This window comes from Hippocampus bargibanti, linkage group LG04, assembly GCF_051943395.1.
Source record: "Hippocampus bargibanti isolate YZ-2025 linkage group LG04, ASM5194339v1, whole genome shotgun sequence".
Lineage (NCBI taxonomy): Eukaryota > Metazoa > Chordata > Actinopteri > Syngnathiformes > Syngnathidae > Hippocampus > Hippocampus bargibanti.
This window is the reverse complement of record NC_142737.1, coordinates 30,307,004-30,331,831: the sequence shown is the minus strand read 5'-3', so window position 1 is coordinate 30,331,831 and position 24,828 is coordinate 30,307,004. Positions and strand designations below refer to the sequence as shown.

Here is a 24,828-nt window from a genome sequence, read left to right as displayed (position 1 = left end):
CGTACGGTCGGATTGATAAAAGCATAACGTGCGCATGGGCAGTGAGCTGCCTGCATTTCCGCTTGTGTTGCCATTTTCTAAAAATAATTTCAAATAATGTATGGCGTACTGCAACTTTTATACAGAAATTGTAATCATTTATAAGAGCAGATATTAGCCAAGGTTGACAGGTATGCCAATTGAAGATGTGAGTTGGGTGGGTTAGTGTCAGCCGTCAGCTCATTGTCGTTTCAAATGACCAGCAAATCTACGAGTGGGTGATGAGGTAGAAACTACTCTCACCACAGTTTAATACACCTTTCCTTTCATCAGAGATGAAACTCTTCTATCATCGATGAGAGGGTTTCTTCAGCCGACATCTGTACTTTTTTGAACTTCTATCACATATCACATTTGACATTTTTCTCGAGCCTGCCTGTAAATGCTGCTTCACCTCTTTTCCACACTCTCCATTGCTCTGGACATGTCCCACAAGTACTTAAAATCCTCCAGCTTCTTCATCTCTTATTGCTGTAACCTCACTCTCATTCGCACACCTATATTCCGTCTTGCTGGGACTGAACTTCATTCCTTTCCAAGGCAAACTTCCACCTCTCGGGTTTCTCCTCGACCTGTTCCCTGCTCGCGCTGCAGATCATAATGTCATTTGCAAACATCATCGTCGAATGAGATTTCTGTTTAGCATTGTCTGTCAAGCTGTCCATCACCATAGCGAATAAGAAGGGGCTCAGAGCTTACTCCTTTTGAAGTCTCATCTCTACCTTGAATTTCTCTGTCACACCAACAGCACACATCACAACTGTCTTACAGCCATTGTACATGTCCTGCACTGTTCTGACATAACAGTTAGTCATCATGAGGTGTGGGGATAGACCATCACTTGAGCTATCTGGCTATCTAGCTAGCTGGCCACCTAGCTGGCTATCAATCTGGCAACCTAGCTAGCTATCTATTTGCTATATATTAGCGATCTAACTAGCTAGCTAGCTATAGATTAGTTATCTATTAGCTACTTAACTTTCTATCTATTTGAGTTATTCCGGGTTGAGTGAACGCTGGCGCATGTGGCTGTTGCTGCTCACCCACAGAAAACCTGATCCTGTGACTGTAAAGTGACCTTGAGAGTTTTAAAAGGTGCTTATAAATAAAATGTATTATTATTAATATTATTATTATTATTATTATTGCTCATCAACTTCATTCCTCTATCGTTACTACAACCCTAGCATCTCCTTTGATGTTAAAAATGGGCACGAGCACACTTCGCCTCCATTCGTCATCTTCTCACCATCTCAGATCTTGTTGAACAACCCAGTGAGAATATCTGCCTAATTCCACACTTGTACTATAAATAAACATGTAATTTTAAAAAGGTTCACTGATTTTCTGCACCAACTGTACAACTGTTATTGTATTTTATTCTACCATTGATCACATTTGCTCTGCTTGATACTTTGCACATTGTTTCACATTTGTTCCTGAGAGGTAGCTCTTGAATTAAGGAATATCTTCCTTACTTATTTGTCATGTATTTTTTAATGATGATACTCATGCAGTGTTTTCAACTGGGGACGAATTCCTTATGTAGCGGCAACATATGTTCCTTTTGTCATTACCCCACTAAGGCATGAATATTTCTGAAGCGTTCCTTTGCTTTATCATTAATGACAACAAAAACAAGATGTCATCGTTAATCTAAAGAGTTTGATGTTTCTCTTTATTCGTAAGTAGTCAGATCTCCCAGGCAAGTGACATGCAGATGTAACGTGTCCAAGAGCTTGATCGTGGCGTGGAGTCGAGCAAGTCATGCTGTGAACGCCGTCCGACGCTGTGCGGGTCTCTGGGAGTCCGTGTGATTCTGTCTGAGTCCCCGGGAATCCGTGAAGGGCGCTACTTATATACGCATTTGCATGCGTGGGAATGCGTCAAGACATCAAAGGGCCAGACTTGAAAGGTGCACTTGAAAGGCACTTCAAAGGCATTCACAAGTCAACGCCGCGGTGCGCACGTGTGACACCACAGGGCTCCCCTCCTGGATCTGAAGTCGGCGAAGGCGACGAAAGAAAAATAAAGAACAATAAAAAACAAAAGTTGTTAGGTACGATGACGGTCGATCACCGGGCATGGCGGGTGTTGTTGGGGGGGTGGATGACGTCGTTGTTCAGGAGCACGGCAACGAGTGCTCTACGACTGCCGGTTTGAGTCGATCGATGGAAACTTTCCTGGCGGCCGTCGAGTCGAATCCGGAAGGTCTTCTCACCACGCAGTTGTTCGGCTGGGGTCGTTCAAGTCGGGGAATTGACGTGGGAGCGTGAGGGCGAAGGAGCGAGGGGTTGGTCGTGCTGCCGAGCATGCACAGGCTGGTCTTTCCATCCATCAACTTCTTCCGGCCAATGTTAATGGACAGGTCGAACTCTTGCAGGAAAGAGGGACTTCGGCGACGGTGAAGTTGATTGCGCGGCCATGGCGCTCTGCAAGAGACTGAGGAAGAACGCTGACGTCAGTGGCCGAGTCGACCATGAAGCGTCTTCCCGATGTCCGATCATGGACATAAACAATGATGCTAGTTAACTCATATTCGAGGCTTTGGAGAGAGCTTTGGTGATACCTCGGTTTACGAACCCATTGGCTGATGAAGTGTTCGGTTTACGAACGTTAAATGTATGAAAATTTAACCTTGGCATACAAACTATTTTTCAGGATACACACGCAGCGCCACAATGAGTGATGTGTCGTTCGCAAACGAGCCCGTTCTCCTAAGAAGAAAATGGCAGCAGACTTGTTTTGTCCTCTATTCCCCGCCCCCAGTACTTGGTTAAAGCCACGTGATTGGTCAAGAACGCAGCAGTGGGGGAGAGTGGTACAGAAACACAGAGCTCCAAACATTAAATAGATAGACAGAGAGAGAGTGAGGCTGTTCTCCAAACAGGACAAAGGCAGCCGACTTGTTTTTGTCCTTTATTCCCCGCCTCTAGTCTTTGGTTAAAGCCACATGATTGGTCAAGAACGCAGCAGTGAAGGGGTGGGGGGTTTAAACATTAAATAGATATACAGACGACAGAGAGAGAGAGAGAATATGGATAGAAAACATTGAAATTTGGACTCGTTTCAACTTTGATAGTTCATAGGCAGAGTGTAGACTGCAAGGTTAAAATATGCAATCAATCAGGCTTCACAAATAACCCGCACAAGCCATCTTTACACTTGATGCAAAAAGCTATCAACCCAGCTAAACAGAACACAATTGATGAGGAACTAGGTAAAATTATTGCAGAGAAAGCACCTATAAGGGATCATTCCTCAAGATCAGGCCTGGCCAAACCACGGCTCCCGAGCGGTTTAACTTAAGAGCCTCATCCCTTAAGAGTCATAAGGGATCGGCTCTTAAGGGGCGTCCACATGACAAGCGTGAAAAATGTTTGCCGCTGCCATTCGTCCTCTATGTACCGTCATTTCAGGACCATAGCGCGCGCTGCACATTTTGGACAAAATTTAAGACTTTTCAGTGCACCTGATAGTCGTGAAGACTTTTAAGTGCACCTTATAGTTGTGAAAATACGGTATCAAGCTAACCATGTGATGTTAACACGCGTGTGCGTGAGATGAAAATCAATCATTTATGTCGTAAACCACAGGTGGCCAACCAGGCAGAGACTCGACACAAATTGTTTACGTGTGTCAAGTTCACTCTCAAAATGCCAGGGAAAAAATGCACAGCAAAACGAAAATATGAAGACGAACACAGGATGTTTTTAACAGGGTGGGAGAGTTTTGATTTTTTTTATTGAGAGTAAAGGCAAGCCATTCTGCCTTATATGCCAGGCGTCATGGAGCATTTCAAAACGTTACATCTTCAGCGCCACTTCAGCTCACTCCACGCGAACATCGACCAAGAATTCCCCAAAGGGACTGAACTTCGCAAGAAAAAGTTGGTCACTTTGAAAACTCAGACAGAAAAGCAGATACTTTTTTTCAGAAAATTTACAAAGCACCCAGAGATCATAATACTTGCATCATACCAACTGGCTTGGAACATTGCACAGGCTAAAAAGCCATACAACGAAGGGGAGTTTATGAAGAAACGCCTTAGTGACGCTGTTGAAATCTTGTCTCTCTAACTAAAACAAATAGTAGCAGATGCAAAGAAGAACTCCTTGATATTGTGCCATTAAAAAGACAGAACCCGTGGCATAGATGTGAAGGAAACAATGATGGCTGCATTTGCAAAAGCAAATCTGCCCATACCGAAACTGACTGCGATAGCCACGGATGTAGCACCCACCATGATCGGATCTGTAAACGGGCTTGTGGGGCTGTGCAAAGCTGACCAAACATTTGCTGGGTTTTGGAATTTCCACTGCATCATCCACAGGGAGCAACTCGTGTCTAAATCATTGAATTTAGAGAACGTCATGAAGCCTATGATGGAAATCGTCAACTACATCCGCACTCATGCGCTTCACCACAGACAATTCAAGAATCTCATCGTTGGACCAAGGGCTTCCAGGTGACATGCCGCTGCACTGCACTGTGAGGTGGCTGTCAACAGGCAAAGTACTCTTTTGCTTTTTTGAGCTGTTGGATGCCGTGAAACTGTTCATGGAAGAGAAAGACAAGGACTATCCCGTGCTCTCGGACCACGAGTGGATTATGGATCTGGGTTTTTTGGTCGACATGCTGTGTCACTTGGACAAACTGAACCATACCCTGCAGGGTAAGTAAAAAATTCTGCCGGACTTCGTGCAAAGTGTGTTTGCGTTTGTCACCAAACTGAAGCTATTCAGGGCGCATATTCAAAAGGAAGATTTAACACATTTTTCCACTCTGCCAAAAGCCAGCGGGCAACTCAACAGCGCCGCCCTGAATAAGCAAAGAGCCAGATATGCAACACTGGTTGAAAACCTTTATGAAAACTTTGTGACCCGATTCCATGATCTACAACTGTAAAGGCCACAGATTACGTTCCTTGTCGAACCATTTAATGCGGAGACGGAAAGCCCCGCTAGTCACAGATGAAGCTGCGGCTGAGTTACAGATGGTCGATCTTTGTGAGGAAGAACAATTGAAACCTGCTTTAAGGGAAGGGACCATTGAGTTCTGGAAACGTGTGCCAATGGAGAAATACCCCAATGTCAAACCGGCTGAGCTCAAGATACTGTCAATGTTTGGGTCAACATACGTCTGCGAGTCTGTGTTTTTTAGCCTGAACCATGTGAAATCAAAGCATTGATCGGTTATGACTGACACTCATGTAAAAGAATTGCTTTGAGTGGCAACAACAGAATGCAAGCCAGATTTAATGAGGATTGTTCAAGCCAAGGAATGCCAGAAGTCCCACTAAGCAACATGCACACTATTGTAAATTATTATATTTTTGTTTGTGGACTTTGATGAACTGAGTTTGTGTGTGTAAAGACATCATTCTTTGTTGCCTGTGGTTTTAGTACTCAAGGAGTCAATTTCCGATATATTTGTTGATTTTGTATTTAAAATTTTATAATAAATCTGGCTGAGCAGAGGTCTGTGTGTGTGAGGGATGGGGTGATGGGGTGTTTATGTGTGCCCATGTTTATGATGTGGCTCTTTGCAGTAACAAGGTAAAAAATGTGGCTCTTCGTCTCTGACTGGTTGGCCACCCGTGCTCAAGATGGTGAAAGAAGAAGGCTATGTTCCTCATCAAGTGTTTAATGCTGATGAACTCCATTCCATCCAGCCATCAACAACCATCACAAAGGTAAATAAAATGACTTTATTATACAGTATTGTTGATTTCGTTAATTGCTCTCCTTATGGAGCTGTGGCATTGCATGAGGAAGTCTGGAGTGACAGAAAAGTATGTCAGAGCGGTGCAAGACATGTATCATGACTGTAAGACAGTTGTGAGGTGTGCTGTCGGTATGACTGAGGAATTCAACGTGGAGGTGGGACTCCACCAGGGGTCAGCTCTGAGCCCCTTCTTGTTTGCTATGGTGATGGACAGGCTGACAGACGATGTTAGACAAGAATCTCCTTGGACCATGATGTTTGCAGATGACATTGTGATCTGTAGCGAGAACGGGGAACAGGTGGCGGAGAAACTAGAGATGTGGAGATGTCCCCTGGAAAGGAGAGGAATGAAGATCAGTCGCAGCAGGATGGAATATATGTGTGTGAATGAGAGGGATTCCAAGTGCAAGAGTGATGCTACAGGGGGAAGAAATAAAGAAGGTGGAGGATTTTAAGTACTTTGGGTCAACTGTCCAGAGCAATGGAGAGTGTGGAAAAGAGTTGAAGAAGCGTGTCCAGGCAGGCTGGAGCGGCTGGAGAAAAATGTCAGGTGTGATGTGTGATAGAAGGGTTTCAGCTAGGATGAAAGGAAAAGTGTATAAAACCGTGGTCAGACCAGCCATGATGTTTGGACTGGAGACAGTGCCACTGAAGAAAAGACAGGAAGCAGAGCTGGAGGTAGCAGAGCTGAAGATGTTGAGGTTTTCTTTGGAAGTGACCAGGTTGGATAGGATCAGGAATGAGTACATTAGAGGGACAACTCATATTCGAGCCTTTGGAGAGAAAGTCAGAGAGGCCATACTGAGATGGTTTGGAAATGTCCAGAGGAGAGAGAGTGACTATATCGGGAGAAGGATGCTGAGCCTTGAACTGCCAGGCAGGAGACCGAAAGGAAGACCGAAGAGGAGGTTTATGGATGTGGTCAAAGAGGACATGAAGGTAGCTAGTGTGAGAGAAGAGGATGCACAAAACCGGGATAGATGGAGGACATTGATTCCCTGAGGGGAAAAACCGAAAGGAAAAGAAGAAGAGCAGTCCTTATGGAATGTGACTCTCCTTCCAAACAGCAATTCCCTCACTCGGACCTCTTCCTGGAGAGAGAGAGAGAGAGAGAGAGAGAGAGAGAGAGAGAGAGAGAGAGAGAGAGAGAGAGAGAGAGAGAGAGAGAGCAGTGGAAGCCAATGTAATGCTCATTAAATGAATATTGTGAAAGAAATAAGGCATCGTCTTCTGAGACTTAAAACTTTGAGTGCATTGCGTCTTCATCTTAATCCCGTTATCCCGCATTTTGTGTCTCACAGTTATATTCCGTGGCCCCCCAAAAAAAGGTGGGCCTCACATTTTTGTAGTATTTTCTTACCTCGAGTGCACCTTAATCTCTGTGTTGCGAATGAGTTCTCTGCTCCTTTGTACTCAGTATGGAAAACAGCTCCAAGCCTTGCCGGCGAAGCATTAAACACACATTGTTGCATGACACTTTAAAAAAATGTATAAACTCATTTGTGATTGCTGTGAAATAAAAAATATGTCTTTCAACAGTGACCTGAGTTTTCTGCTTGAAGACATGGTGGTTGTATTTCTCTGTCTTCAAGTCTTTGTGTCAGCCTCTTGTTCTCAGTCAAGATTCTTATTCAAATGAAGATTACAATATTGTTAGAAAAAGGTGCAATAAATAGAAAGACAAATAATTAGAGACACTGATCTGACCTTTGGTATCGTTGCTCCCATAATTGCTCAGACGTCTTCATCTGCAAATGGTTCAAACTAAGCTCCCACTGCAAGCTGTTTACTTCCTTGAAAAGATGATGCATACATATTTATTCATTTTAACCCAAAAATATTAAGTGTTCTTAAAAGAAGAATTCAGCAGTAAGGACATATTTCTTCACATCAGGGCCCAGAAGTCTGTGTGTCTGTCTGTATGTTTGTCTGTGTCAATCTATCTGTCAAGAGTTTACAAACACAAACACACACACACACACACACACACACACACACACACACACACACACACACACACACACACACACACACACACATATATATATATATATGAGAGAGAGAGAGAGAGAGAGAGAGAGAGAGAGAGAGAGAGAGAGAGAGAGAGAGAGAGAGAGAGAGAGAGAGAGAGAGAGAGAGAGAGAGAGAGAGAGAGAGAGAGAGAGAGAGAGAGAGAGAGAGAGAGAAAGAGAGAACGATGTATGGCCAAATACCTCCAGTGGGTGAAGCAAGTCCTAAAAACCCAGTTCTAACTTCTAGCAAGACAAAGACCCGGGCAATAAACAGCTATGCTCTGCTAGTGATCAGATACCCTGCAGAAATAATAAGGTGGCCAAATATTTTATGTTTCTCATTTTCCCCCTAAAATAAATAATTAAATCTTCTTCTTTTCCTTTTGGCTTTTCCCTTCAGGGGTCGCAACAGCGAATCAGTGTTCTCCATCTGACCCGGTTTTGTGCATCCTCTTCTCTCACACATGCTACCTTCATGTCCTCTTTGACAATATCCATAAACCACATCTTAGCTCTTCCTTTTGGTCTCCTGCCTGGCAGTTCAAGGCTCAGCTTCCGATTTAGTCACTCTCTCTCCTCTGGACATGTCCAAACCATCTTAGTCTGGCCTCTCTAACTTTCTCTCCAAAGCCTCTAATATGAATTGATGATCGTGAGATGATCGTGGACTTCAGGAAACATCCACCACCACAGCTACCCCTCACACTATCCAACTGCCTTGTGTCAACCGTTGAGACCTTCAAGTTCCTGGGAATCACATTCTTGAATTTTCACATTTACCGTTCAAATACTAAGTAGAGACGAGCGGTGAGGCAGCAGCCGGCGTTCAAACACGTTTAGGATATGAACTAAATTTCTACAGTTTAGCTGGTGTATATGATGTACAGTCACTGTACATTATAAACACTGTACTACAGTGTTTATTTTGTTTTATTTTTATCAAAACTCTGTGCATAGGTGAGGCACACAGTTCTCCCGCCTCATGACAGGGGGCACTTGTGATTCCAGAGATACTTGCGACTCCACGGCTGCAGAATAATAGAATTAGGCACAGCAAGCTACAGTAAACAGTTAGCAAATAAAGTGAAACCCTCCAGTCATTTTTTCGTGTTGCTTGGCCTCATTTTCAGAATGGAGGATTACATACATAATTGAAAGAATTTTCTAAACTGGACTTTCAATCGAAGCAGGAGATAATAATTAAAGGAAGACCAACACCGGAGCTAAAAGGTTTGCTTCAGACAACGGGACAGAATACTCGCTCTTTTCAGACGGACTGGTACACACGAAAAGGCTGGCTGTGTGGATGTCCAGTAAGAAACCGCCTTTTCTGCTTTTTCCTGCCTTCTGTTCTCAACTTATGACAATCTCTGGACTCAAATGGGATATTGCGACCTAAAAAAATTAAAACAGAGCCTCATCAAGCATGACCGATCTACCGCACACATCCAAAGTCAAATCGCGCTAAAACATTCGGGATGTCCAGGATCGACTTGGCTTTGGATGAACAGGGAAGACTCAACATCAGCATCCACAATGCTAAGGTAAAGGAGAACCGGGAGATTTTAAAAGATCTCATGAATGCCACCTGTTTCCTTGCCAAACAACAGCTGGCATTTCATGGAAATGATGAAAGTAAAGGCTCTGCTAAACGTGGCAACTATGTTGAACTATTACATGCTTTCGCTGAGAAAGATGACAGGCTAGCGAAAAATTTGGAGACATCCACTGTATTTTCTGGCCTGTCAAACAGAATACAGAACGATTTAATTGAAGCAGTTGGTGATGTCATTAGAAATGACATTAAAAATTAGATCGGTGCAGCCCCATTTGTTGCTGTAGAAGTAGATGAGATTGTCATTCTCACCACTGAAAAGACTGAAAACATACAGTCGGAACAGGACTGATCAAGGACGACTTTCTTCACTGGCAGTGATCTCCATTGAGACAGAGAGACTTTTTAAACTCAAGAAAGATAAGAAAGGCTTCTACAAAGAAGTTATCGATGCCTTTCTTCAGAAGGAGCGGCGCATGGACTTCATTTACAAGTAATGGTAACACGATAACGTTTTTTTTAATTATTTTTTCTATGCTACAGTTTGTATATATAAAGAATGCTGACATGGCATTTGAAACAAAACACGTTAACTGTTGCCAATCAAATGGTGAATAAGCTACTCTGTAGAGTTAATATGTTTTTAAATCTGACTGTGATGACGTCAGTGCCTCACCAGCCATGAACCACACCGCACGTCACTGCTCTGAAGAGCTGTTCCCAAGTATTTATAATCCTTCACCTTCTTTATCTCTTCTCCCTGTACTCTACACTCTTGCACTTGGTTCCCTCTCATTCACACACGTATATTCCATCTTGCTGCAACTGATCTTCATTCCTCTCCTTTCCAGTGCATACCTCCACCTCTTTAGTTTCTCCCCCACCTGTTCCCTGCTCTCGCTACTGATCACAATGTCATCTGCAAACATCATCGTCCAAGGAGATTCTTGTCTAACATCGTCTGTCAACATTTCCATCACGATAGCGAATAAGAAGGGGCTCAGATCCGACCCCTGATGGACTCCAACTTCCACCTTGAATTCCTCCGTAACGCCGACAGCTCACAACTGTTTTACAGTCATGATACAAATAAATCATTAAATCAATTTCATAATAAATAAAAAGGTATATTTCAGGAATGAGGAAAACATGCAAACTCCACATCAGAAAGCCAAATTCCAGATTCATATCTCGGATCCCTGAGCTTTGTGGGGGATGTGCTAACTCCTGTGTCACCATGCCACCGAAATTAAAATTATCTACTATCATCACCAGAGTGCCAAAATCCCAGTGCTTCATTCACAGATTGCATCAATTCTGTCAGGCTTGTAAGATTCATCTTTCTGACTTGGAAGGTTAATTTCAGGAACAGTGTTGATTAAAATTCTGATTCAGAGGTACAATCGTTGTCACATCTCGTCGCCGTCCTGGGCGCGCCCCGCCCCTCCTGTCATCTCCTCCGCTGCTCCCTGGAGACGGCCCCTCCCATCATCACACACCTGGTTTCCCACAGCTGTTTGTCATTCCCGTGATTGTGCCTTCTGACTATATCTACGATCGCGCTATTCAGTCTCCGTCGGAGTATTCAGAAAGCTTACCTCGCGACCTCCCTTCCGTCAGGTCTGCCATCTTTTTCCCTCACTCATCGCCACTTGTTTTGTTTGTGCACATGCTCCCAGTAAAGACTTTTCTTGATTACAAGTATCTGTCTCGCCGTGTACTTTGGATTCAAGGCAAAAACCCCCACCCCCGTAACACGATTGGAGCTGGAAAGTGAATTGACTGGGCCTTCCAGCTCCCAAACAGTGCGGGCATTAGTGGACTCGGGGGCCGACGGGTGCATTATTGATCCAGAGTTGGCAGACTCATTGGGCTGCCAGCTTATCGACCTCCTGCCCCCCAAGGAGATCGTAGACCTGGACGGAGGACTATTAGCGCGGGTCACGCACATCACGGCCCCGCTCAAACTTCGGGTAGCGGGGAACCATGTGGAGCACCGCCAATTTTTAGTCATGCCCTCCCGGAATGCGCCGTTGGTATTGGGTCTTCCCTGGCTCAATACCCACGACCCATCCATCTCCTGGGAGGGTCCCACCATTCAGGGCTGCAGCCCCTACTGCTACGCCAACTGCCTACGGTCGGCTACGGCAGGGCAAGATCCCTTCCGCGTTGGCCCGCCCGAGACCATTTGCCTCAAGGGCGTGCCACAATGTTACCATGACCTGCAGGAGGTGTTCAGCAAGGACAGAGCCCAATCCCTGCCACCCCACCGACCGTATGACTGTGCCATCGACTTGCAGCCAGGGGCTCCATTACCGGACTCCAGACTTTACCACATTTCACAACCGGAACGGGAAGCCCTGAGCACTTACATAGACTCCTCTCTAGCGGCAGGACTCATTCGCCCGTCGCGTTCCCCGCTGGGCGCAGGGTTTTTCTTTATCGAGAAGAAGGACGGATACCTGCGCCCATGCGTTGACTACCGGGGCCTCAACGACATCACCATCCGTAACAGATACCCTCTCCCCCTCATGGATTCGGCCTTCGCGCCCCTTCAGTCCGCCACCATTTTTTCTAAATTAGACCTTCGTAGCGCCTACCATTTGGTCCGTATCCGTGAGGGGGATGAATGGAAAACAGCATTCAAGACACCTTTAGGGCACTTTGAATACCTGGTGATGCCGTTCGGGCTCCTGAACGCGCCCGCCGTTTTCCAAAATCTGATAAATGATGTGCTCAGGGACTTCCTCAATGTTTTTGTTTTTGTTTATCTTGATGACATTCTTATTTTTTCTCGCTCCGCAGAAAAACAGCGGCAACACGTCCGACGGGTCCTGGCGCGGCTCCTGCAAAACCGGCTCTACGTGAAGGCAGAGAAGTGCGACTTCCATGTCCGCTCTCTGTCGTTCCTGGGGTTCGTCGTGGAGCAGGGGCAGCTCAGGGCCGACCCCGCCAAAACCAAAGCGGTGGTGGAATGGCCAATCCCACAGACGCGAAAGCAGCTTCAGCGGTTTTTGGGGCTTGCCAACTTCTACCGCCGCTTCATTCGCGGGTATAGTCAGAAGTCACTCCCCCTCACTACCCTCACGTCCACCAAGCTCCCTTTCAGGTGGACTCCCGATGCTGAGGGGGCATTCAACCGCCTCCGTCGTGCCTTCACCAACCCCCCTGTCCTGCGTCATCCCGACCCGGAGCTCCCGTTCACGGTCGAGGTTGACGCATCCGAGTCCGGAGTAGGGGCCGTCCTTTCCCAGCGCTCTCCCACCGACCAGAAGCTACGCCCATGCGCCTTCTTCTCCCGCCGGCTCAGCCCCGCCGAGGCCAATTATGACGTCGGCAATCGGGAACTGCTGGCGGTCGTCCTGGCCCTGCAGGAATGGAGACACTGGCTTGAGGGAGCTAAACACCCCTTCACCGTCTACATGGATCACAAGAACCTGGTGGCCATCCGGTCTGCCAAGAGACTTAACTCGCGACAGGCCCGATGGTCACTCTTCCTCACCCGGTTTAACTTTTCTCTCACCTACTGCCCAGGGTCACAGAACACCAAGCCCGATGCCCTATCCCGCATCCATGAGCCGGCAGAAAGGGAGGAGACCACCACCAACATCCTGCCGGCCCAACGCATCCTGGGCGCCCTGAGGTGGGAGGTTGAGAGAAAAGTTCAGCAAGCCCTGGGGACGACCCCCATCCCCAGGGGCTGTCCTAAGGATCGCCTGTTCGTCCGTCCCGTCCCCCCCCCCCCCCCCCGTCTTCGCACGGAGGTGCTCGTCTGGGGGCACACCTCCAAGATAGCTTGTCACCCGGGGGTCAACAGGACGATCCAACTCATCGCCCAACGGTTTTGGTGGCCGGGGTTCCGGAGGGACATCACCAGCTTCGTGAAAGCCTGCCCGACCTGTGCCTGTGGGAAAGCTTCCCACCAGCCTCCGGCAGGACTCCTCCAGCCGCTACCGGTGCCGTCCAGACCCTGGTCCCACATCTCCGTCGACTTCGTGACAGGCCTCCCCCCCTCCCGTGGCAAGACGGTCGTCCTCACCGTTGTGGACCGATTCTCCAAGTCGGCCCACTTCGTCCTGTTAACCAGGTTGCCGTCCGCCATCGAGACGGCTCAACTCCTGGTTAACCACGTCGTCCGTCTCCACGGGATTCCGACGGGCATCGTGTCGGACCGGGGACCGCAGTTCGTGTCCAAGGTATGGAAGCGTTTCTGTCGGTCCCTAGGGGCGTCGGCGAGCCTGTCATCTGGATACCATCCCCAGACCAACGGACAGACGGAGAGGAAGAACCAGGACCTGGAGGCGGCCCTCCGGTGCGTGTGCCTCCACAACCCGGCGTCGTGGGCCCTGCACCTACCCTGGGTGGAGTACGCCCACAACTCCCTGGTCTCCGCAGCCACAGGTCGGTCCCCATTTATGTCCGCCTGTGGCTATCAGCCACCCTTGTTCCCCACACAGGAGGGCCAGGTGGAGGTCCCGTCTATTGAACATGACCTCAGACGGGCCCACCGAGTCTGGAAGGAGACCAGGGACGCCCTGACACGCACCGCATCCCGAAACCAGCGGTTGGCAGACCGTCATCGGAGACAGGCACCCAACTACCAGGTCGGGCAGGAGGTGTGGCTGTCCACGAGGGACCTTCGGCTGGCAGGGTCTTCAGCCAAGCTGGGCCCACGCTTTACGGGTCCCTTCCCCATCGAGGCCATCCTCAGCCCGGTCTCGTTGAGGCTCCGGCTGCCACCCACCATGAGGATCCACCCCGTCTTTCACGTTTCCCTCCTCAAGCCAGTGGAAACCAGCTCCTTAGCCCCCACGCCCACCCCCCCCCCACCTCCCCCCCGGATGTTGGCCTACGGACCGGTCTACACCGTGCGGGAGATACTGGACTCCAGGCGCATGGGCAGAGGAGTGCAGTACCTGGTCGACTGGGAGGGCTATGGACCGGAGGAACGACAGTGGGTCCCACGTGCCTGGATCCTCGACCCATCTCTCATCTGGGCGTTCCATGCGGCTCACCCTTCCAAACCTGGTGGGCCGCCAAGAGGCGTCCGTTGAGGGGGGGAGCACTGTCACATCTCGTCGCTGTCCTGGGCGCGCCCCGCCCCTCCTGTCATCTCCTCCGCTGCTCCCTGGAGACGGCCCCTCCCATCATCACGCACCTGGGTTCCCACAGCTGTTTGTCATTTCCGTGATTGTGCCTTCTGACTATATCTACCGATCGCGCTATTCAGTCTCCGTCGGAGTATTCAGAAAGCTTACCTCGCGACCTCCCTTCCGTCAGGTCTGCCATCTTTTTCCCTCACTCATCGCCACTTGTTTTGTTTGTGCACATGCTCCCAGTAAAGACTTTTCTTGATTACATGTATCTGTCTCGCCGTGTACTTTGGATTCAAACCCCCGCTTTCCCTCGTCTCTTGAGTCCCGCCTCCTAGCCTCAAGAGACGCAACAATCGTCACCTTTTTTTCGGTGACTCTACTCTGACTGGAAGAGAAACAGTCCTGTGTTTTACAGTATATTTTGGCCAGTTCATATGGGGCAAGTGGAAGGATCATGATCAATTTTTATTGATGATTGATCACTCAATGAAATAAATAACGTGGGCAGATTCGTTCGCCTTCACTGCTGACGGGACGGATTTACCGGTATGTTTAATATGTAATGAGAAGTTAGCAAACAACAAAAAGTCAAATGTCGCAAGACATTTCCAGAACAAACACACAGCCTTTGCTCAAAAATATCCGGATGGAGATGAGAGAAAAAGCCGTCTCGGAACTGATTCGGAAGGCTGATCAGAACAAAAATCATTTCATGAAGTGGATGAAATCTACAAATTCAGCTACATATGCTAGTTTTGTGGCCGCTCAGGAAATAGTCAGGCACGGGAAAACGTTCACAGACGGAGAATATATAAAAGAATCATTCATTAAGATGTCAGAACATCTATTCACACACTTTAAAAACAAGAGTGAAATTGTGCAGAAAATCAGGGACATGCCCCTCTCTGCCCCTCTCATTAAAAACAGACATCGCTCAGGCCTGACAGACGACAGCTTACAGTCCTGTGTGAAGATGAAGGTAACGTCATAAAGCCCTGATGTGCAGAGGCTCTGCGCTGAGGTGCAGAAGCAGAAATCACATTAACCAGGTGATAAATATTGTATTTGCCATTTTGCAAATACTTTTTTTTCAAATAGACATTGAGTATTATATTTGAAAGTAATCTTCAACCCAACATCTTTTTTAATTGAATTTAAAATGTTTTTGTTGCATGGAGAAATGTAATTTCGCTTCTCTGTAACAGTTCATTGATTCATAAATGCAACACACTATAGTGTGTTTATGCATATATAAAGGTAAAAAACGATGATGAAAAGATGCAGTGTTGTCTTCATTTTAAATGTCAAAAGGATTTTGTGGCTCCCAGTGTTTTCTTTTCTGTGGGAAATTGGTTCAAATGGCTCTTTGAGTCGTAAAGGTTGCTGACCCCTGCGTTAGGTAGTAGAAAACATAGAACCTTCTCGAGAGCTTTGGCATGATCTTCACTTTTCTGCAGCAGGCTTTTAGTGTGAGTCGTGGCTTGTCCAAGGATGGCCTAAGTAGAAAAAAAGCGTATTTGGGTAACAGATAAGCAGTATTCAGTTGTAGCAGATGAATAAGAGCCTAACCTTCACTTTGAATCGTAAAAAGTAATGACTTTTTTTCTGTTTTTTTTTATATATATGGTATATTTTTTAACACATCATCTCATCCTCCAGCAGCTCTATGAGCAACCTGTCAAATTCAGAATCAACTTAAAAATAATTCTATATCCATTTAAAGTCATCCATAACCTTGCCCACGCCTATCCGTCTGACCTTTAAATTTCCATTCCCTCTCAGTTCCACAGTTCCTCAGCCTTGCTCCACCTCTGTGTGCACTCTGCCCGTCTCAACACGATGAGGTGCAGTGCTTTCAGTCACTCTGCTCCCGAACTCTGGAATTTACTTACCCATCTATTTAAAATCGGATTAACAGTTTAGATTAATCTGCTCTTTTATTATTGATAATTTTATCTATGTTTTATTGTTCTTGTTTATTGTTCCATTGTTTATTATTGTTAAGTGCTCTTGGGTGTTTTGAAAGGCGCTTGAAAATATTGCTCGGTCATTCTTTACTACCTTGGGAGGTGTTTCCCATTTTGACCTTGGGGTTTCCAGTCCATACTCCGCACAGATGTTTCGGTAGACTATGCCAGCCACCTGGTTATGGCGCTCCATGTAGGCTTTCCCTGCCAGCATCTTACACCCTGCAGTTATGTGTTGGATTGTCTCAGGTGCCTCTTTGCACAACCTACACCTTGGGTCTTGTCTGGTGTGGTATATCCCTGCCTCTATGGCTCTGGTGCTCAGGGCCTGCTCTTGAGCAGCCAGGATGAGTGCCTCTGTGCTGTCCTTTTGGCCAGCCCTCTCTAGCCACTGATAGGACTTCTTGAGATCAGCCACTTCTGTTATGGTTCGTTGGTACATCCCGTGTAGGGGCTTATATATATATATATATATATATATATATATATATATATATATATATATATATATATATATATATATATATATATATATATATATATATATGGCGGCCCGTTAGCCGAGTGGTTAGCACACCGGCTTCACAGTGCAGAGGTCACTGGTTCGCGTCTTGGTCCGGCCTCCCTGTGTGGAGTTTGCATGTTCTCCCCAGACCCGCGTGGGTTTTCTCCAGGTCCTCCGGTTTCCTCCCACACACCAAAAACATGCATGGCAGGCAGATTGACCACTCCAAATTGTCCCTAGGTGTGAGTGTGAGAGTGACTGTTGTATGTCTTTGTGTGCCCTGCGATTGGCTATACTCCTCGTCTCACCCCCTATGGGTGGTGTTTGTCCCCCATTTTAGCTCGGGTCCTCTACCAGAGGCCAGGAAGCTTGAGGGTTCTGCGCAGTGTCCGTGCTGTTCACAGCGCTGCACATTTCTGGACCGAGATATCCGATGTTGTTCCCGGGATCTGTTGCAACCACTCGTCAAGTTTGGGGGTCCTCGCCCCGAGTGCTCCGACCACCACAAGCACAACTGTCACCTTTACCTTCCAGGCTCTCTCCAGCTCCTCTCTGAGCCCTTGGTATTTCTCGGTTTTCTCATGTTCCTTCTTTGTGATGTTTCCATCACTCGGGACCACTACATCCACGACAACAGCATTCCTTTGCCCTTTATCTATGACCACGATATCTGGTTGGTTGGCCATTACCACCTTGTCAGTCTGTATCTGAAAGTCCCACATGATCTTTGCTCGGTCATTCTCTACTACCCCGGCCTCCTACCTTACAGCCTGTGTACAGTCTGAGGGTGCTGGACTTTGTTGTTAGTTCGAGGTTGCCATTGGCTTGTGGAAGACCAACTTCAACTAACCGCTCCACCCAATGTTAAAATTATTTCATTACAAGTCCAAATGAAATGAATGTACCGGTAGTCATTCACATCGAACCTTAGTTGTGTGCCAACCTTTGGAGGACTGGATTAAAAAGACCAACGAACCGGATCAGGCCCACGGGCCGTAGTTTTCCCACCTTTGGGTGTCACGACCGCTGGAGGAGTGGTGACAGGACTCGATGGACGAAGAAAAAATAGGAAGGGGTTGGATCCGAAATACACGATGGAGACAATAAGTTCAAGAAAGGTTTTTACTGAGACACGCAGGGCAAAACAGAAGGTAAGGCAACCGAATAGACGAACGTGACCAAACTGCGTACTGCTGGGTGACAGGGTAACAAGAGAGAATACACCGGCGAGGAACGGGCGGGAACGGGTGGCTTTTATAGCCAGAAGGCACAATCAAGGAATTGGGAATCAGGTGAGTGAGCCCGGAGAGCAGGGAGGGGAGGGGCGCGCACCTGGCGCCTCGGAAGATGTGACACTGGATAAGAGGCAATGAAGGGGACTGGCTGTGTTCGTAAATGCTATATGGTGTAGCAGTGTGCTTTTGGTCTTGGTTATGCAACAACGGACCAGCTCTATACCCTCAGCAGTGTACTCGAGGGGGCATGGAAGTTTTCTCAACCAGTCTACATGTACTCTGAACTTGGCGAAGTTGTTCGACCATTTGAGATCTTGTGGAGGATGCTCTGGAAGTACGGGGTATCAGATGCTCTTGACAGGCTGTGCAATCTGTGTATGACCAGTGACAGAGTTAGGTCCACATTGCCAACAGAAGTTGGGTGATTTTCTATGACAATTGGACTTAGCTTTCCCAAGACTTCCAAATGTGTGTGTATTCTGAACTGCAGTTTGGCACATAAATGCAAACAACTCTCAGGACGTGTCCGCCCACTTGAAGATGGAAGGAAGCTACCCTCTCATCCATCAGCGTGGATTCCATTGTCCAGGCATTGAGCAAACATGCAATAGGTATGCCTAGACCTGATCAGTAACTCTCTCCGCAGGAAACTTCAGAATGGAAAAGAGCCCAATCAATTCAAAAGTACTGGTGCCAGAGCTCAAAGTGTATGTGTTGAGGTGAGCACTACCTTATCTATGATGGCTTAGGGAGGGGATTACCCTGACAACATTTTTAAACTAAATGTTGATGATCAGAGCATTTCTATGTCTGTCATTTACATTAAAATTTTAGAAAAATCTAAGAAAATTGGATTGGATTTATTATTCTTGCAGTGGAGAAATTAACATTTCACAGCAGCAAAGTGATTAAAGGAATGAAAGTAGAAAAACAAAATACATGGGCAGCCACTCACGCGGTGCTGCCCATTACAGGCGCAAAAAAGCACAATGGCCCCAGAGCTGTCCAGAAATTCCTCCCATTCAAAAACAGTACTGGCATATTCATGCTGCCGAAAAGGCGCACCGGCTCAGCACAGTCTCCTCCTTGATGAATGTTGTGGTCAAAAATGCTGAAAAAGAATCCGTATCCACTCCACACGACGCACAACAACACAAAGTGACAAAAGAAAACACAAAACAAGACAAAAAAAAGCAAGGCTCATGAGAGCACTTGCTGACGGCTGCCTACTCGGGCGCCATCTTGGACTCATGTTGGAAAATATGAATCATTTAGTAATCTGAAGCACATTTTATGTAAGAATTGCACTACCTTTCCCTGTAGGATCTTCAATGCTTCAAATTTGCCTTCTAGGTAACGATGTGCCACCTCCAGCTCAGATATTAATACATTGATTACCTGTCAAACACAAGTAAACTGTCAGTCTATAAGGCACCTATTTATCAGTTATGTTTCCTTCTTACCTCAATGGACTCCAGTAGTTTGTCTCGTAACTCTTCTTTGGACATGTCAGCAAAGGATCCAGCTGGATAGTAAAAAGATTGCATCAAAAGTTATTTTGTGAGTGACTGTAGTTGACATTTTCAGACAAACTGGTGAGAATTCCACTAGTTTTGACAAATGTCTATCAGTCTGTCACTGATGCCGCTTTTGATGATGATTGATGGGAAAAAAACATTGATTAAAATGATGAAATGAAAAAAAAACACTAACCGGGCCAAATATCAATTGACCTCTCTGTTGATAACTTGTGGAGGCCTGGTTTAATTACAACTGACAGAAACACCCATAGTGTGTCTTCATAGACAGGACCGCATTGATGTGGGAGCTTGTGTCCTAATGATTTCTCATGTGACGGCCAGCTGGGTCGGCTCAAGAGAGAACTGGACGACAACACTTTGCTGTGACAACATAAATCTACTTACTTTACTTACTTACTTTTTGTTGAGTCTAATATTTTTTGTATGTGTATTTATTTGCAAATAATAATAATAATAATATTTTTTTATTTAATTTTTTCAAATAATTTTTCATTCCAAACCAATACAGGTTACTTATACAAGCCTTAAACATACTGATATAAACCTTAAACAATGCAGTACTGGAAACTTCATGTATGCAAATAAAGTTTAGAATCAGAATAAGAAAACTTTAATACTCCCACAATGCGGAAATTTACCATCTACATCAGCAAAATTGAAAGGCGTGAGAGAGGGTTAAAAAGATAAAACTGAGTATTGTATGTACAAAAGAAAATGCCAAAAGACAACTGTGGCATTGTGCACAAAAATGTTTCATAAAATGAACTGCACATAGTGAAAAGTATACAAATATAGAATAGAATGAAAGCAGATATGATATATACAACTGTAATTACTCTATATAAAGTGTCTGTCTGTTCAACAGTGCAGTGAGACTGTTTCCTGCAGAAATCCACAACTGCTTGGTTTTCCCGGCGTTGATCTGGAAGTGATTCTGCTGGCACCATTCCACGAAGACCTTTGTCAGTCCCTTGTACTCTCAATCATCTCCCTCTGTAATGAGGCCGACAATCTGACTCAGAGTTCTTTGCCCTCATATACTGTGGCCGATTTGTGAGGTAATCTATAATCCATGATGTGTGGTGGTTGTCCACTCGGGCATGCAAAAGCTTGTTCCCCACTACGTTTGGCTGCATGGTGTTGAAGGCACTGGAGAAATCGAATAATGTGATCCTCACATTGCTTCCAGCATTTTCCAGGTGCAACAGCGCCGAGTGGAAGAGGTACAGTTGTGGTCAGAAGTTTACACACATTTGTGAAGAATATCATGTCATGGCTTTCTTGAGTTTCCAATTATTTCTACAACTCTGATTTTTCTCTGATAGAGTGATTGGAAGAGCTAGTTTTTTTGTCACAAAAAAACATTCATGGCTTTGTTTCTTTTGTCTTTACTAGGGGTGAAAAGAAAAAAGTGACCAAATCTGCTGCGTCAAAAACACAGCAGGGCTAATATTTGGTAACATGTCCCTTGGCCATTTTCACTTCAATTATGCGCTTTTGGTAGCCATCCACAAGCTTCCATTACCACTTCCTGTTGGAACACCCAACTGCGCCCAAGACCCAATCTTCGGGTTGATGACTTTAGGTTATCGTGAAGAATTTGAAGGTAATCCTCCTCCTTCATGATCCCATTTACTCTCTGTAAAGCACCATTGGCATAAAAATAGCCCCACAGCATAATACTACCACCGTGCTTGACGGTAGGCATGGTGTACGTGGGGTTAAAGGCCTCACCTTTTCTCATCCAAACATATAGCTGGGCATTGTGGTCAAACAGCTCGATTTTTTTTTCGTCTGAGCACAGAACTTTCCTCCAGAAGGTCTTATCTTTGACCATGTGATCAGCAGCAAACTTATGTCAAGCCTTAAGGTGCCGCTTTTGGAGCAAGGGCTTCCTGCACGGCAGCCTTTCAAAACACGTTTGACTGTGGACACTGACACCTGTGTTCCAGCAGCTTCTAATTCTAGACAGATCTGTTTTTTGTGATTCTCGATTGAATCATCGCCCTCCTGACAAATTTTCTCTCAGCAGCAGGGGATAGCTTGCATTTTCTTCCTGAACGTAGCGGTGACAAAACAGTGCCATGCACTTTATACTTTCAAACAATTGTTTGCACTGTTGCTCTTGGGACCTGAATCTGCTTGGAAATGGCTACAAGCTTTTGAAGTATGCCGAGTGAAAAATGACTGCTGTCCTGACCTGTTCAAGTCAATGATTCGCTTTTTCAGATCCATGCTGAGCTCCTTTGACTTTCTCATTATAGCGTTTGTGGGTGTTTGCATTCAATGAGCCATATTTAAATGGCTTCATAGAACTCACCAACATTGAGTTCTCACAAGAAGTTCCCACAAGAAGTTAAGAGGCTATGCTACTAAACTCATTTCACTGACACAACTTTCTAAGTCACCAAAATTGCTAATTCGTGTTGATGTATGTATATTTTTGACTCAGCAGATTTGATCACTTTTTCTGTTGACCCATAATACAGTCATGAAAGAACTAAACGTCATGAATGATTTTGTGGTAAAGAAGTAACTGTTCCAATCACTCTATCAGAGAAAAATAACAAATAATAATAATGTACAAATAACTGGAAACTCAAGAGAGCCATGACATTATGGTCTTCACAAGTGTATGTAAACTTTTGACCACAACTGTAGATGCCTCCTCCACACCGATGGTGGGCTGGTAGGCAAATTGTAGGGGGTCCAGTGATGAGCTCACCAGCGGACATAGGTAGGCGAGGAGGAGTCTCTCCAGCGTTTCCATGAGGTGAGATGTCAGTGCTATCGGTCTGTAGCTGTTGAGCTCCTTTGAGTTCATCTGCCAGTCCGTGTCTTTCTCATTCAATGTCAATGGGCTTTTGTAGCTTGAGATGTTTGGCAGGACCCTCCAGACACCAGTGACATTATTGGCTTACAGCCGCTACTCCATTTTCATCATGTCTGCCTTTTAACCCTCTCTGATCTTTCTCCTCAGTTGGATCTGCACAGCCTTAAGCTCTTCTCTGTTTCTCAACACGAAAGCCCTTTATTTCTCCTTCAGGAGGGCCTTCATGTCGGTTTGTTAATGGGAAACACCGCACAGTCCTGGTGTGTACGGTGTTCGTTTCACAAAAGTTTATGTAATCTGTGATGGTGTCGGTGAGTGAATTAATGAACCCCTTGAACTTAATTGAAGAGCCCCCACCTGGTTGACCCAAAGCAGTCCCATAGAGCCTCTGCAGCCACAGTGGACCATCTTCTGACCGCGTGGGTCACAGCTGCTTGCCTGTGCACCAAGGGTTTGTACGCAGGCTGGAGATACACCATATGTGAGGGAATAGGGTTTATATGCATCCTTAGCATTGGTATAAAACAAGTCCAATGTCGTTGTCTCTGGTAGCACACATACTGTGTGAAGGTTGGGAGGGAGGACTGCAGGGAGACATGGTTTAAGTCCCCAGAGATGATGAGCAGGGCTGTGTTTGCAGCCTGTTCACGACAGTCATCAAGGCATCATATGCTACGGCGCCATTTGTCATTGCGGGAATGTCCGTTATCACAGCTATGACGTGTGAGAATTCCCGTGGAAGATAACGCAGCTACATGCCAAAAATATGCACGGCAGGATGAACACTCGGAATTGACCCTAGGTGTGAGTGTGAGAGCGAATGGTTGTTTATCTTTGTGTGCATAGCCACAAACCGTCAAGACCTGGGCCCCTGACCCAAAGCTACAGGGAGCCTCCCTTCTTTTACTCTGGGGTGAGACCCAAGGAATAGGCACCGAACTGGGGGGTAATGAGTATGCCTCCACCGGCTCTGCATCTCTCATCGTGGAAAACTATGAACGTCCAAAGTATTTAGAGAGAACTGGGACCAGATCTCAGGCTGTGTGTAAGGCACGTCTGAGGTTCTTTGCCTCGTACACCAACCAGTTCATGCCCCTACCGTCTGTGAGAGGGAACATTGATGTCCTAAGAACTACCTTCTTTAGCCAAGAATCAGAACGCCCCTGTACCCCCGACCCGAAGGTGGAGGGAGGCTGCCTTTTTTTACGCTGGGACGAGACCCAAGTTATAGGCACCGAACTGGGGGGTAATGAGTATGCCTCCACTGGATCTGCATCTCTCATCGTGGGCAACTATGAAAGTCCAAAGTATTTCGAGAGAACTGGGACCAGATCTCAGGCTGTGTGTAAGGCACGTCTGATGTTCCCTGCCTCGTACACCAGGTCATGCCCTTCCCTCCATAAGAGGTGACATTGATGTCCCAAGACGCCTTGGGCAGGGACCCTAGGGCAGGGACCCTAGTTACTCATAGTTTATGAATTTGAACATTAAATATCTTGTCTTTGTAGTGTCTTGATTATAAACACATTTGTGTATCATTTACTTTCACCTGACGACCTCCCACTCTAGAAGGCTGTGGAAATGGAGTTCCAACTGGAGAACGGCGCACAATTAGCGGTTCAGCTTGTGAACGCACCCACCCTTTCACGCTCTCCCGCATTAGCACAGATCGTTGCTCAACCCCTCACCCCCAGACACCACCTACACCAGCAACGGTGCCCAGATAAATGTGGCCAGACGTCATGGGGCTGACACACAGGCCTTGTGCCAAGTGTGGGACTGCCTCGCACCCCACACGTACGGCAACTTGCAAAGCAACCGGACAATGATGCCAGGTCTGCGGGAAGATGAACCACTTTACAAGGCGGGCCGAGGCCGACCACCATCCACTCCGTGGGCTCCTGCGCCACCTCATTCAAGTGGTGCACAGTGGAACTGGACAGAGTGAGCTTACCACTGCAGCCCCCAGATCACTATTGACAATTACATCACTGACTTTGAATGTTCAGACCTGAGCCAGTGCTTAGCCTATTGCGTGGCAGAATAACCCACAAGGCTAAGCAGGGAAACCGGCGGTCTACCCGGTTAAATGTAGCATATGTCACATTGCTACATAACGTTGCGACAGTGTCGAAAAGCAGCGGTGACGAGACGCCCGCAGGTACCTGTAGACCAGGGGTGCTCACACTTTTTCAGAATACGAGCTACTTACAAAAACTACCAAGTCAAAATGATCTACCCACGACAAAAATGCAAAACATAATTATTTTCAAATGTTTTAAGGATTCTTTGTATGTACAATGTATGTTGATGTACCT

General features: G+C 46.3%; 1 protein-coding gene across 15 annotated transcripts in view; it reads right to left on the bottom strand.

Annotated features, from left to right (window-relative positions):
- Window positions 1-1,690: 1,690 nt before the first annotated feature.
- The window catches only part of rad17 (RAD17 checkpoint clamp loader component), a 108,425-nt gene continuing 85,287 nt past the window's right edge, over window positions 1,691-24,828 (bottom strand). For 11 of the 15 annotated variants that reach the window (XM_088995087.1, XM_088995078.1, XM_088995092.1 and 8 more), the window contains 6 exons: window positions 19,600-19,661; window positions 19,448-19,534; window positions 15,848-15,925; window positions 7,474-7,559; window positions 7,127-7,392; window positions 1,691-2,481 (listed from right to left, as the gene is read on the bottom strand). The gene's annotated coding sequence lies outside the window, so the exon portion shown is untranslated. Of the gene's footprint in view, window positions 2,482-7,126; window positions 7,393-7,473; window positions 7,560-15,817; window positions 15,926-19,447; window positions 19,535-19,599; window positions 19,662-24,828 lie in introns of all 15 variants that reach the window. The other 4 variants (XM_088995081.1, XM_088995079.1, XM_088995080.1 and 1 more) reach the window with 4 other exon arrangements.